Source organism: Arachis ipaensis, chromosome B6, assembly GCF_059453495.1.
Source record: "Arachis ipaensis isolate K30076 ecotype BB chromosome B6, ASM5945349v1, whole genome shotgun sequence".
Taxonomy (NCBI): Eukaryota; Viridiplantae; Streptophyta; class Magnoliopsida; order Fabales; family Fabaceae; genus Arachis; species Arachis ipaensis.
In genome coordinates this window covers 122,227,273-122,243,428 of record NC_142441.1, presented here as the reverse complement: position 1 = coordinate 122,243,428, position 16,156 = coordinate 122,227,273, and the positions used below count along the sequence as shown (strand labels likewise).

Below are 16,156 nucleotides of genomic sequence, written 5' to 3'. Positions count from 1 at the left end.
AAACAATTAACTTTGACGTAAAATAGGATGATTATTATTAGGTTTTTTATGCAATTAGTGATATTTAGCTGTATTTGTAGAATAATAATAAATTTGGCATTATTTATTTAGATATCGAGTATAGATAGTATTATTTTGTAGATTGTATGGATTTGTTTATTTGGGCAAGTTACCAAAATAAATTGTTTGTCTTTTAATATTATCAAAATATAATATCTATACATTGAAGACACAAATGCATCTTTCCTATTTCTATAGAAACCGCAGTAGGAGTACGGTGGATTATGATTTGTATGTAAATCGCGATAAGGGTGTAGCGGTTTACGTTGGGTTGTGTGTAAGAAGAAACCGCTACACTCCGCTAACGGTTTCTGATGGAATGCTTAAAAGATATAAACCGCAGTACCCCTGTAGTGATTTATGCTTGCCTATATAAATTTAAAAATTGGATAAATGATTGGGACCTTGTCACTTTAGCATCTGATTGTTGTGTCATGTTTGGAATTTGAATTTGTTAGTTTGGCAGGTGCTTAAGTACGATTTGAGTCTATACTCTGCACATGTTTTTTAGTTTTGACACTACACTAATTAATCTAAACGATGATATGTAAAATTTGTATTCATATAAAATAAAAATCTTTCTCATTTATCTAAAATAGAACTTAAAAAGATATAAAATGAAGAATTATGTGTCGTATGCATATCAATATCATTCCAACTATCATGAGTTAATTAATTTAATATTCATTCTTTTTGGTGTACCATTCTAGATTCATTACAACCTGATGTAAACGAAAATGGTATAAAATAATATAAATTTTCATAAGTAGTATTGTATTAAACTTAGCAAAAAAAACATGATACAGTTTATACAAATAACATCAAAATATATAACGACTTCAACCACTCCTACATGTGTACTTAATGCATCACAATAAGTCATATAATATTAAAAATTTTAACTTCTCATTCTTTTTTCTTATTCCATTGTACCTCTAGAAAATGAAAATCATTCTTGTCAATTTCAAAATACCAATTTAACTTATAGCACTCAAACAAAACTCTACTTACCAAGTTTTGTATCAGTTCCATATCATAAGAATTCAACTTTAATTTAGAAGATTACTTAGATAATAGAAAAAAAATTGGATTCAATGTCAGTATAAATGGAAAAAATTAAGTTCGATGAATCTGAAAACTGTTATGAGTTTTTATGTTGACAATGACCTAGAGGATATATAGGCAAGCATAAAGCACTAGAAGGGCACCGCGATTTATGCCTTTTAAGCATTCGATCAAAAACCGTTAGAAGGGTGTAACAATTTCTTCTCACACGCAATCCAGCATACACTGCTACACCCGTACCACGGTTTATGTCCAAATTATAATCCATCAGGCCCTGTCATGGTTTCTATAGAAATAAAAAAAATGCATTTGTGTCTTCAACGTATAGATATTATATTCTGATAATATTAAAAAGCAAATAATTTATTTTGATAACTTGTCCCTTAATTTACCTATCTCTTACTAATTTGGCTCCAATATTCATTCTCAAACTAAATGGTTACCAGATTAAGTTTAAAAATTAATTAACATGTGGTAAAAAATATTCAAAATCAAATCAAATATCTCAAATGTCACTTTTATTATTATACAGCGTTCATATTTTTTTTTTTACCTTCTATAATTTTTAATTGGACAGGTTAAGAACTAATTTATAGTGAATTTAAACTTTATTTAATGAACTAGTTACATATACAAGTTAAGATTCAAATTTTCAATACTTATTTAAGGGATTGAATAAACCAACTACTTGAAACTTAGCTTTGAATATATACATTATCAAAAATATTATTTGTACACCAAAATCAGCCACTAAAATTAGTCATCAATATATTTGTGTATAAATACGTGTGTGATTTAATTTATTTTCAATATATATTTATATTCTAACATATATTTATACTAGTAGTTAATTTTAGTGAACACATAACATAATCGAATTTGCCTAGTTCGATTTATGTATGCATGGTAAATCTAATTAGTGTGTTTCGAATTATATAAGGACAATATCAGGGCTAAATCGAAACGGCTTGTTTCTAATTACTAGGTATGGCTAAATCGAAACGATTTGATTAGATTTATTAGGACAGGATGCATGCATGCATAAATTGAACCAATGTTTTCATTTACATAGAGAATAGCTATATCTAGTCTGACTCATTCGATTTACATAGAGAGGTGATTGGAGAGATCCATGTAACGTTTTTTCATTTGGGTGAATTGTGTAATATTGAGTTGGGTTTAATTTAATTGTGCGTTTTACCCTATATGCCACATAGAGTTTTACACCTAGGATGTAAAACAAAGGTGGACAGGCGCTACGACCTCTAAAATAAAATATAAATACGTATAATAGTCAAAGAAAGGTAATATACTAGGAGCCTTGAAGATTAGGTGAAACAAATCGCAAAAACTAAAAGCAACGCAACTCTGATAAATAACGTAACTTGCGTAAGAAGAGACTACGGTTCTTAAACATATTATATGAACAGTAAGAGTAGAGGATCAAGATACAAAATATCAAGCTCCGAACTCAGTCTGCAAAGCTAAAGGGTGGCCAGAGAATAGTTACATACATATATATATATAATCCATAACTCAAAATATATAAAAGCAACCTTAATTCTCCATAAACCTCTATGAGGTGTAAAAGTGAAACATATATACATAAGGAGACTCTATACATATATATAACAAAACAAAACAAAAGTATAATCCGAAAAATCCCACTTCATTGCGGAGGACTCCAGACGCCTAGCGAGGTGCCTCTCGACTTGTATCTGAAAAACAACAATATTGTATGGAATGAGAACCGGGGGTTCTCAGCATGGTAAAGGTACCACGCACATAAGATATAAGGTCCTGGAAATGCCAGAGGCAATCCTAGAACATCGACACTCAGATTATAAAACTTAAAGATTAAAATTGAAACCATAAATAAGGGTGAAATTTTGTCGCCGCTTGCTCCGAGTTGAGAACTATAACACCGCTTGGGTAAGAGGCAGTGGTGAGGTTGTCCCCTCCTCCGGGTACGCGGGTAAGATGCAAAGGTTGAGGCGTTGTCCCACTTGCTCCGTGTTTGGTGTTCTGTCCACAGTTAGCTACCAGGACATGTCGGGCTAGCTAAGTAACCGACAGTTGATATCAATAGCCATAAGACAGGCATGCATCATATGCATATTGTTTGAATTACTTGTTTATGCTCTAATTGGGTATGCCTATGTGACATTCATATGCTTACTTGTATACGTGCTACTTGCATTACTTGTATCCTAATTGTGTTTGTTATTGTCTGCTTGTTTGTCTGTGTGATTCTACTGGTGTTGAAGGTTTTGAAGAAAAGAGGATGATGGAGAGTTAGGTTAAAATATCTGGTTAAATTTAGGAATCCTTAGAAAACCACCCGTATTTATGGTTTCAGTTTTAATCCTTAAGTTTTATAATCTGAGTGTCAGTGTTCTAGGATTGCCTCTGGCATTCTCAGGACCTTATATCTTATGTACGTGGCACATTTACCATGCTGAGAACCCCCGGTTCTCATTCCATACAATATTGTTGTTTTTCAGATACAGGTCGAGAGGCATCTCATTAGGCGTCTGGAGTCTTCCGCAATGAAGTGGACTTTTTCGGATTATACTTTTGTTCTATTTTGTTATATATATGTATAGATTCTCCCTATGTATATATGTTTCACTTTTACACCTTATAGAGGTTTATGGAGAATTAGGGTTGCTTTTATGTATTTTAAGTTATGGATTATATATATATGTATGTAACTATTCTCTGGCCAGCCTTTAGCTTCGCATGCTGAGTTCGGAGCTTGATATTTTGTATCTTGATCCTTTACTCTTAGTGTTCATATAATATGTTTAAGAACCGTAGTTTCTTCTTACGCAAATTACGTTATTTATCAGAGTTGCGTTGCTTTTAGTTTTTGCGATTTGTTTCACCTAATCTTCAAGACTCCTAGTATATTACCTTCCTTTAACTATTATACGTATTTATATTTTATTTTAGAGGTCGTAGCGTCTGTCCACCTTTGTTTTACATCCTAGGTGTAAAGCTTCGTGTAGTATGGTGTTACACTATATATTATGTATTTTATACTAAGTATTTAAAATTTAAAATCTAAGTATATATTTATATAAATTTAAAATATAAATTTATTTATGTATATGTACACTTCTAAGTTCATATAATGGTGTTATTGTAACAGAGTCTCCTTTGTGGCTGATAGTGAATTGTCGTAGGGATGGAATTTAGTTTTCGAAAAGCTGTGATTGCGATAGTCAAAGATTATGCTATCCGTAGAGACGTAAACTACCAGGTATATGAATCAGAATCACAAACATTCTATGCCAAATATATACCGTATGGCATGGTTGGCTAATTAGAATTAACATAATCCAAAAAAAAGTATTATCGAGAGATAAAAAGATATAATATTAATTATACTTGCACAAAATTCAATATTTCTAATAAATAATAATATCTAATTAATTGAAGACTAACAAAATTTTTACACATTCTCAATGTCACTTCTTAGAAAGAAAAAAAAAAGCTAAGGACTTCTATAAAAAAAACAACAATAAATTAATTATTTTGAAGTAAACATAGACCTGGTGAAAAAATAAGTTAGAAGATGATTTTTTTAATAATAGTTTAGTTATTTATATTAAAAAATATTAATTTTTTTTTATTTTGAATTAATCATTAAAAATTTCAAGTTACATAATATTTGAAGAATATTATTTTAAAATTATTTTTAGTTGTAAAATTATTTATTTCTTATCATATTTCTTAAAAACTTTAAAAATAATTTTATTTATAAATTTTATTTTAATATAAATATAAATATTATCATTATATAAATTTTATATTACCATTTTTCACTGTTCCTCCTAATTTTTTTTTAAGTTCCGTCGCTATTAGTAGGGTTGCCAATCCAATCCGTAGCGGATAGAGTAGATTGTGTGAAGGGTTCTCGTACGGGTCGAATAGAGTACGGATTGAGTCTCAATTCTACCCGATCAACCTGCATCTTATATATATAGTGAATGTTGAATTAAGAACTTCTCAAGATCCTTAGCCACTTAGAGAAGATTATTAATTGATAATTTAATACATTTTTTTTACATAAAAGTCTGTTCTATTTTAAATTATCATAAAGTTATATAATAATGTTACATCTTTTTTGTAATCTGTGGATAGGATCGAGTAGCCGCGAATTAAGAACGGGTAGAGTTAGGCTTGGGATATTCTCAACCCGCAAATATAATAGAGTAGAGTTAAATTTATATAAAAATTTTAACCCGTAAGTAGAATCAGAATTGAATCCAAATTCTTTCCTACTATCTTATCCAAATTTTTAGACAAATTTAAGTAACAATAATGAATAAAAACAATAAAAAAATCAACTAAAATAATTTTAACTTGTCATATTTATTATTTATTAATTATATCGATAATTAATAAAAATTAAATAAATTTTTTTTATCTTCTTAATATTTATTTAGATAAAATTTATTTGTTTTCGTTTGATAGGAAATTGGTTATTGACTTATTGGTATAGATAATAGGCGTTCCAAACAGCTTCCAAATATTTATATTTAGTTTAGTTTATATTTATATAAAAATAGAAAAAAAATCGTAAGAGTAATTATCTAAATTAGTCTCCAATAATTTTAAAAGTGGACATTTTAGTTCCCAAAAAAAATTAATACACAGATCAATCCTCAAAGTTTTACTGGCAGATAAATCAGTCTTAGTTCATTTTCTGGCAGAGTAATTATCTAAATCAGTCCCTAAGGATTTTAAAAGCGGACATTTTAGTCCCCAAAGAAAATTAATATACATATTAATCTCCAACATTTTTTTCCGTTAGACATAACAGTTCTCCATCAAAAAAAATAAAATAAAATAATAATTATTATTAATTACACAATAATACTGTACCATAATTTTTTGTATTTTTTGGACAAAAATAATAATAAATTTACTCATTAGATTCTTATGTACAGAAATTATTTTTCATATGAAATATCCAATGGTGTATTTGCTCAATATTGGAGAAGGAGGTGTTTTACTGCATTGTGGATGTTAGTTTAACAAGTAGGGGGCATGGTGACAGAGCCAATTGGAAGCGTGGCAATTTCCGAGCAACACGCAGGGGCGTGGTGAGGTGGCAGGCAGGAACGGGTGGCAACACGCAGGGGCGTGTTGCCTCTGAATCCTGGCAGCGGTGCAGGCTTTTGCTTGATTCCAAAGATGCAGCAGCAACACAGGGGCGTGTTACAGGTGTTCTAAATGCAGGGGATAGCCCCTCAGGTAACAAGCGAATCCCATTTTCAAGCTCTATAAATTGAGCTTCCTGATTCTTGGTGGAGCATCTAAAGTATGTGTTGTGTGTGATATTGAGAAAGAAGAAGATAATAGGTTGAGAGGCGTAAAATAAGAAGCTGACCGTGTTGTGAAGTGTGTGTTATATACTGAGAGTTAGGATTTTATTTAGGTGTGTTTAAAAAAAAATTATTAGTTTGTAGTGATTAAAAAAATAGTACGTAATTATACGACATCCGAAGAACATATCATCAATTATTTGGATCATCCAATTTATGTAAGTTGATAATTTTGTTATTTTATGTATTTAATTAAAAATTTTATTTATATTTATTTATTTTCCATAATTAATATTATTTAGATTTTTTTATTTTTGAATATAAATATTGTTAAATATTTTATATATTTTCGAAAACAAATATTTATATTTACATAGTTATTTTTGAAAATAAATAATAATGATATTTATTTATTGTTGAAAATAAATATTATTTATATTTATTTATTTTCAAAAATTAATATTATTTAGATATTTTTTTATTTTTGAATATAAATATTATTGAGTATTTTATATATTTTCAAAAAAATATTATTTATATTTATTTATTTATTTTAAAAAATAAATATTATTGATATTTATTTATTTTCAAAATAAATATTATTTAGATTTTTTAATTTTTGAATATAAATATTATTAAATATTTTATATATTTTTGAAAATAGATATTATTTATATTTATTTATTTATTTTCGAAAATAAATATTATTGAGATTTATTTATTTCGAATATAAATATTAAATGTATTTATTTATAATATTTAAATAAAAAAATATTTTTTTATTTATGATTAGGAATAACAATATGTTATATTTATGTAAATTATTATTATAAATATTTATTTTTATTAATTTAAACTAATATTTAAATTAATATTTAGCGTCATTATTCACCTTACTTGTTTCTAACGATAAGAGTGTATTAATATGCTGGTGAGGTGTCGTCGTTCACATGCGCAAAACTAAGTTAATAATGATGCTTTGAAATCTAAATTAAAATATTTTCTTTTAATACAAACATGTTTTTTAAAGTAGGACATCTTTTGATTATATTAAGGTTTAATTACTCTGTTGGTCCCTATAGTTTCGCGAAATTTTCAATTAGGTCCCTATACTTTTTTTCCTTTTAATTGGGTCCCTATACATTTTTTTTTTCAATTTAGTCCCTCTTAACGTTAAACGTTAAAAAAATGTTAGTAAATTGTGAAATTACTTGTATACCCTTAGGGACCAAATTGAAAAGAAAAAAAAAGGACCTAATTAAAAATCCGGTAAAACTATAAATATTCAATGAAAGATATTTCTATAATCCTTATTCATTGATTCTACAACATGAAAGGTATTCCTATAATTTCTTTTATTTTGTCACTATCATTCTTTTGTTTATTTATATATAAATTGTATCAAAAATATCTTTTTTATTTTTAAAATACCTTATCTTAAGAACATAAAAAAAAAGAATGGATAAAATAAAATAGAAATAATAATAATAAATATATATAAAATTTAGTTCCATCCTTTAATTATTCATTATGATAATGTAATATTACATTTGGCTCAATATAAAAGAAAGGGAATGCAGCTCCAGCCTCCAAGGCCATCTCTAGCCAAGTACGGTATAGGCTTGACAATTATATGATCTAGCTCTGACATCAACATATTTTTTAGTACTAGAACATGAAAATTCAACCGAGTCTAGCATATAATAAAAGCCTTAGTTCAAACAGAATTCATATTTAGATATTATTCGACCAGTTAGCAGCACTTCCAACCCTTGACATGCTAGTTGATTCCTTCTTAGCCTCATCCACTTTGAAAGTTGCACCACACACCTGACCAGAACTGTCAACTCTTGGGATAGACTTCAACTCATTAAGTGGATGCTCAAAATTGCTCAAACCTCCGGATGTTGTAAAGAAGAATCCTAAACAAGCAGCAATACAAGTTATTTTTTGCCGCATAATGTATAATTTGGAATAATAAGAGAACCTTGAAATGGGAAAGATATTGCAAAGTAAACCAACAAAAACAAAGGTGGGTGAGGAAAAAGAAAATATCTATGTACCTACATTTTCCATTCCTGGGTTACCAACTCTTAATTCCTTTCTTTCCTGAGTAAAGATATTGATATAACATTCTAGAATTCCTAAACATCCTTCTAAATGCTAAATGAAATAAGAAGTATATAATTTCAATGTTCTAAAAACTTTAAAAGCCAATACGTTCTTCTATCATTTAGTTAAGATGCTTAAAAGGAACCATTAGGAGGATAAATAATTTCTCTTCTTCCCCTTAATTCACTTTTCGCGAGCATATCTTTAAAACGTGAATTCTCACAGAAAATACTCAGCACAGCAGGCAAAAAACAGTCACCAATTTTTCACATAAAATCATTTTAATATTACCTTTAAAAAATGGTGCAAAAGATGTCTCACAGCTCTTAGTTACAACTTACAACCTCTTTCTCATTTGCAAGAACAAGATTTCCATCAGCATCAGCTCCCCAAAAGAAGGGAACACACCCATCAGCATCCTGAGAAAGAGCAGGAAGATGCATTGTACCCTAGGGTATAGTCATATAGAAGCAAATTACCGGCAAATAAATATGAGAGCAAAATAAATAGACCAAGGATTACTCACTGCAGCAATAAACGCGGTTTTAGAACCACTGTCAAACGGAATAAACGCAAATTTGTCTTGGAAATCTCTCACGACTTGAGCAGCAGGATAGGAACCACGATCTCTGAGAGTCCTGTATGCCTCTATGACAATGATCAATTAAACTCATAATCAATTAATTATAGATAAAATACATAATCAGAACTCATAATCAATTCAACTCTCTCAAAGGCATTTAATCAAACACCTTATCTCCAATCTCACCTCTTTCCTTATTTCTAACATAATCAATTAATTACAGATAAAAATTACAGAGTCCTAATAAAGCAGCATCATCCCAGCAATAACAAACAACAATCAACAATCAACAATAAACAAAATTCATCATTAGCAAAAAATTAATTTATATGTCAATTCACCAATTAACAAAATTTCTGTACATAAATATTCATATTGTAAATCCTAAATTACTATATCAAAACAATTCAGAAATCAATTCAAAAATTAGGTACTCAACCAATGTCATATTTTTTGAAAATTAAAATTAGCATGAACATGTACATCAAGTTTTAAAAGCTGAAAAAAAAATTAAATGTTATATGTTACCTGTTTTGTGATAGATCGAGTACAGGGAGATCGAGGAGAGGTGCGGTGCAGGGACGAGAGGCCAGACGGGAAGTCAGGCACGGCGAGGCTCGATGCGGTGTGGTGCAGCGACGTTAGGCGAGGCAAAGCATCGGGAGGGACGGTGACGGCTTAGATGGAAAAATAGCGCAGAAGACCTCCGAATAGAATAACGCAGAACAAACCAACGTAGAGAGAAGGAGGTGACGGACGGACGACCACCAAGCGTTTGCTGCAGACGACGCCACAGATGGATGAAGACGATGGACCGACACAGGAGATGATAGTGAATGCGATCTCTACAGAGCAACTGAGGGCAAGCTAGGTTTTTTATTCTAAGTGTGGGAGGGTTATTTTGGTATTTTAGAAAATAAGTGTGAAAGAGAATTAGAGATTTAGGAAAAAGTTAGAGAATCTTTAATTTAGGAACGGAATATTCCATTAAATCTAACTGTTTGGTCACGGTAGGGACTTAATTGAAAAAAAAAATTAGTGTAGGGACCCAATTAAAAGGAAAAAAAGTATAGGGACCTAATTGAAAATTTCGCGAAACTATAGGGACCAACAGAGTAATTAAACCTTATATTAAATACAAAAATATCAAATAGTTTCAACCTTAAATTTTTTGTAGAATAATCTCTAATAATTTTATTGATTATTATTATTATTATTATTATTGTTGTTGTTGTTGTTGTTGTTGTTGTTGTTGAGTGACTATATATATATATATATATATATATATATATATATATATATTAGAAATACATACATAAGAATCTAATAAATAAATTTATTATTATTTTTATTTAAAAAATACAAAAAATTATAGTATGATATTATTGTATAATTAATAATAATAATAATTTTATTTTTTTTATAGATGACTATTATGTCTAACGAAAAAAAATATTGGGATTAATCTGTATATTAATTTTTTGAGACTAAAATATCTGTTTTTAAAATTTTTAGAGACTGATTTGTGTCATTACTCTACTAAAAAATAAATTAAAAACTAATTTGTCTATTGGAATAAAATCTTAAAAATTAATCTATATATTAATTTTTTTAAAAAACTAAAATATCAACTTTTAAAATCCTTAGAGAGTGATTTGGATAATTACTCAAATCATAATCACACATAAATACTCTTAGAGCATGTACCACGGTCATAAAATGAAAGCCCCCATCATTATTGCTCAAGTGGAGACCAGTATTGGAAGAAAATAAAATTAACTTCAAAGTTCAGTTCAGAGGAATTAAAGTCAGTTTAGATGATTTTATAAATTTTTTTTAATATTTAATTTATAAAAAGTTATAATATTAGTATTTGATAAAATTTTTAAAATTAAATTATAATTTTTTAAAAAGTTATTTAAATACTTATAAATAAGCTAAAATATAATTTTTTTATAATAAAATTTTTTTTATTATTTTTTTAAATAAATATTTTTAGAATTAAAAAAATTAAATATAAAAATTTATTTATAAACTACTTTAAATATAAATATTTATTATTTAACCTCTATTTTAAAAAAAATTTAATTAAGTTGTTTATTTAAATTAAATTTAAACTTCTTTAAAAGAAGCCGACTAAACTTAAATACGTGTGACTAATAAAATAAAATAAAATTTAAAGTTAATAAAATTAAAACACATGAGAGAGAGAGATCCAAAAATTTGGTAAAAGTGGATTCGAAAATTAAAATATTGTATAATTAATATAATATTATATATTTAGTAATATATAATCATGATTAATATTTTTTAATTAAAAATATTAATAAGTGTTTGTTATATAAAAAAACAATCTTAGTTCTTATAAATTTTTTATTTTGGATTCGATAAAATATAAAAGTTATCTATTTTTTAAATTAATTTACTTTGTTGAGTATTATTGTGATAGTAAGTTATATTTTTATGCTTTATATCATAAAAAATATATTATAGAATAATATAAATAAGTTGTTCTAATAATTTTTTTATATGTATTTAAAATATATTCACAAATAAAATACATAAAATATAATCATTCTAATTAATTTACTTAATATGTTATAATTTTAATATTACAAAAAAAAATAAATTTAAAATAATTTACTTTCATGTATGTATTATAATATATAAAGATTTTTTTAGTTATTATAAATATTAAAGTATTTTTATATGATAATATGTAGAAAAATAAAAAAATATTTAAAAATAAAAAAGTTTAAATATTTAAAGATTTAGAAATTTATTTAATTAAAAAGTGATTGAAAATAATATTTTTTTAATATAAGGAGTAAGACAATTATTTACATAGGATAATTATTTATTCTATTTTTTAAATAAAAATAAAATTATATATTATACAATAACTTTGTATACTTAAAATTATTAACTTTTATTAAAATTAGGAGGATCCAAGACTGAGGGATGGATTTATGTGGCAGCTTGTGGGGCAAGTGTTCCATTAGCATTTTGAAAAAATATAAGTAAGTATATGTATAAATATATATATGTGTTTCTATTAAGAAATTATATTTGCCTTCACATTAAAAAAAATTATTAAATTTTGTATTAAAATATTTATTTTATATATTTTTTAATTTTTAAAATTAAATTTTGATACATTTTTAGTGTAAAATAGTTTTACATATGTATTTAATTACGTAACATCATATCATAAAAAATAACTATTTTTTATATTGATTTCATTCGTGTAAATGATCATCTAAAAGAATAGATATAATTAGATAATTATGTAAAATATTTTACACTATCAGTACATTAAAATTAAATTCTAATTTGTATCTAAGAGTATAATATAAAAATATATATTAAATTAATTTAATAAAAAATAAAATATTATTGTAGAATTATTTAATTTATGAATTTATTTAGTTAAAGTTTATATCCTTAAATTTTTTTTCTTATTCGATTTTAATATTTACTAGTAGATTAAAAAACTTTGAACTAGATATGTATTTTGATAATTAATTTTTAAATATAAATTGAATTAAAAATTATTTAAAAATTAATTAAAACAATAACACTTGTACTTTTATCTATCTAGGTAACAAACTTTATTATTTTTATTATTTGAAATTAATTTTTAATTTTTTTATTAAATAATTGAATACTTATTAAATAATTTATGCAATATGCAATATATAATGAGAATATGAGAGATTTGGCGCATAATTTTTTTTAAAAATGGCATTTATTGTACATAATTCATAAAAAATATGTTTTATTTTTATTATTTATTAAAAGATAACCTATTATCATCTTGATTAATCTCATTATTATTATTATTATTATTATTATTATTATTATTATTATTATTTATTTAATTTATAAAAAGGTGAATTAATAATCACATTATTACTTATCAATATATCAATATTTATAATGAATAAATAAAAAATTATTTAATATTTAATAATCTCATATTATTTATTTTATATGCTTTAATATATTTATAAAATTCTTTTGTTATTTTTATATATTACATATTTGTCTTTACTACTTAAAATTTTTTGATCCATTACTGTCAAAGTCTATGTTTATCCCTTAAATACGTCACAATTAACGGTCATATAACTATTATTGTTAATAATTTAATATTATATTACTATATATATACTACTTACATATATTTATATTCTCATAATTTTTTCAATTTTTTTTAATTTTCTCTCAAAGTTTTAAAACTAAAGTTCTGCTGATTTTTTTTTTGTCCAAAAAATGATCTAAACTAATTCAATTCTTTTCAATTACTTATACAATTTTTTTAAAATCCAAATACCCAACAATCTCAACCGTCAAACACTTAAATTTCAAATCAAAACTTCATACTACCAAATACATTTCAAAGTTTAAATCCACAAAATTTTCCTAATTCAAATTTTTAAATTTCTTACAATGATTAATTTCCTGTGTTTCAACCACAACATCATCCATTTTTAACCCTTCTATCGGAGGTAAAATTCACACAATTCTAAATGACAGTGCTCCGGAAGTAAATTACACTATCAATAATAATAATAATAATAATAATTATAATATGGGATACTATTTAGCATATGGTATTTATTTTAAATAGACCATATTTGTCAAATCAATATCAAAATTATAAGGAAAAACGTGAGTTATTTGCACAATACAAAAAAAATAAAGAAAAGACGTGGAATGAATATTCGGAGTGTTGTAAACACGCTTTGTAATTATATATGGTCCAGTGCACTTTTGGAAAAAGAAGCTTGCAAATACAATGAGAGCTTGTATTATATTACATAATATGATTGTTGAAGATGAAAGAGACAAAACACAAAAATTTTTGCTCAAAGCTAGCCTAGAGTATGACTATGTCGAAAATGGCTTATCATAATCTTAGCTAGGAAAGGAAGATTTTGCATCATATCATCAATTTCTCCAAAAAAATGCCCAACTTCAACATAGGCAGCAGCATCGACAATTGAAAGAGGACTTAATTGAACACATATCGCAATTTCACAATACTTGTCAACTATAAAGTTTAACTATTTTTTCTTCATATTAAGTAACTTTACAAATTAGTTTAATGTCAAATGATATATTGTGTGTTACTATCATTTATGAAGTTATTAATTTTTTTTAATATTGATATTTTTTTAATAGTGAATTATTTTGTATTCATAAATTTTAATAATTTTGATATGACCGTTATAGTTATAACTCGGCGTAAAAGCTTTAAAGATCGGCTGACCATAACTGATGTCCAACCAGATATTAAAATGTCGGATATACAATTATTCTCCATTTCAAATACCATTACTCAGAGACACAACGATAATCTTCATTTCTCGGATATAAAGGAATGGTTGGGAGATTATTTTTTTCACATTACATTTTGGCAAATCTTCTTACTCGTTTACTTACTTAAGCGTTGGAGTGCCTTTTGCAGGTATCCACCCCCTTTGTTCGCTAATCACCGACGTATACCTCACCCTGACGAGGAAGTTACAAGCATTCATCAGTAGACGAGTTATACATTGGTAAACTCTGCAAGAACAATTGGCACCCACCGTGGACCTCGAAATAAAAGCCCTTCTTTCTATAGGCCCCAAAATTCCCTTCCCTGATCTTCTGATCATCATTGCTTTTTTTGTCCTTAATAAATGAAAGTCATGATGGGAGAGGCTAAGTCAACCTTCCCCCTAAGAGATGGCGGATCAACCTCTTCCCTCACCATCCGAGCTACTTCGAATGGTAACCGAGCTACAACAGGCCAATCAGCGCATGGCGGAAAAGAATCACCGAATGGCAAACCAAATAGCCGAGCTAACCAATGCTCAGATTGAACATAACGATGGTCACAACGAGCGACCAGAGGATGAGGAGGAAAATTCTGATCCAACTCATGTTTCTGAAACTCAAGGACCAGAAGGAGACGTGTACAACGATGACAGGGATGAATTAGACAACGCTGTAGGCCCCTTCACGGCCGATGTTATGGAATTTTAAATTACCTAGAAACTTCACTTGACCATTCACACTAACTCCTTATGATGGTATGGGAGACCCAAAAAAGAACATCAAAAAATTCAATCTATGATGATCGTTAACGGTGTCTCTGATCCTATTTTATGTCGTTATTTTCCTACTTTTTTAGATGATCCTGCACTTGATTGATTTTTTCTTTGCCTAGAGATTCCATTTCACGCTTTCAAGAGCTCGCTAAATAATTCAAGGATTAGTTCGCTGCATCTTCAATCTATCTCCATGACTCTGACTATTTAAACATTATTAAGCAAGGGCATCACAAAAGTTTAAAGGACTACATTACTCGCTTCACCAAAGTCGCAATGACCATTCCAGACCTCCACCCTGAGGTGCACCTGCACACATAAAAAGTGGAATCCGTCCTAGAAAATTCCAAGAAACCATCATAGTTGCCAAACCAAAAACCTTGGCCGAGTTCTGAGAAAAAGCTAAAGGTCAAATGGAAATCGAGGAATTGAGACAAGCTCGGAAATCTGAGAAAAATCTAAACAATAAGGAAGATGACAAAGGTCGAGACAAGAGGCCTTCCCGATTATTACCACATTACAATTCTTATACCCAATTCAATACTAAATGGGAAGACATCGTCAAGGAAATACTTAACTCAAAATTAATTAAACCTCATCGGAAGGCTGGAACCTACTAAGATACAAAGAATGTAGATAAAACCAAGTATTGTGCTTTCCACCAGAAACACAGACACACCACCATGAGTGTGTCATAGACAAAGACTTGCTCGAGCACTTAGCTCGGCAGGGGCATTTGGACAAATATATCAGAGGCTACATTCAGAAGCACAACTCCCATCCGACTGACTTATCTTCTGCAGGTCAATCTTCTCGGGACAAAGACACAAACAACTCAACCAAACCAACCCCGTGGAGTGATCAATTGCATATCCGGAGGTTTCGCTGGTAGAGGAGCATCA

The 16,156-nt window shown here is 27.7% G+C and overlaps 1 pseudogene; it reads right to left on the bottom strand.

Annotated features, from left to right (window-relative positions):
• Positions 1-8,195: 8,195 nt before the first annotated feature.
• Positions 8,196-9,694, bottom strand: LOC107648352 (uncharacterized; annotated as a pseudogene).
• Between the last annotated feature and the right edge of the window lie 6,462 nt (positions 9,695-16,156).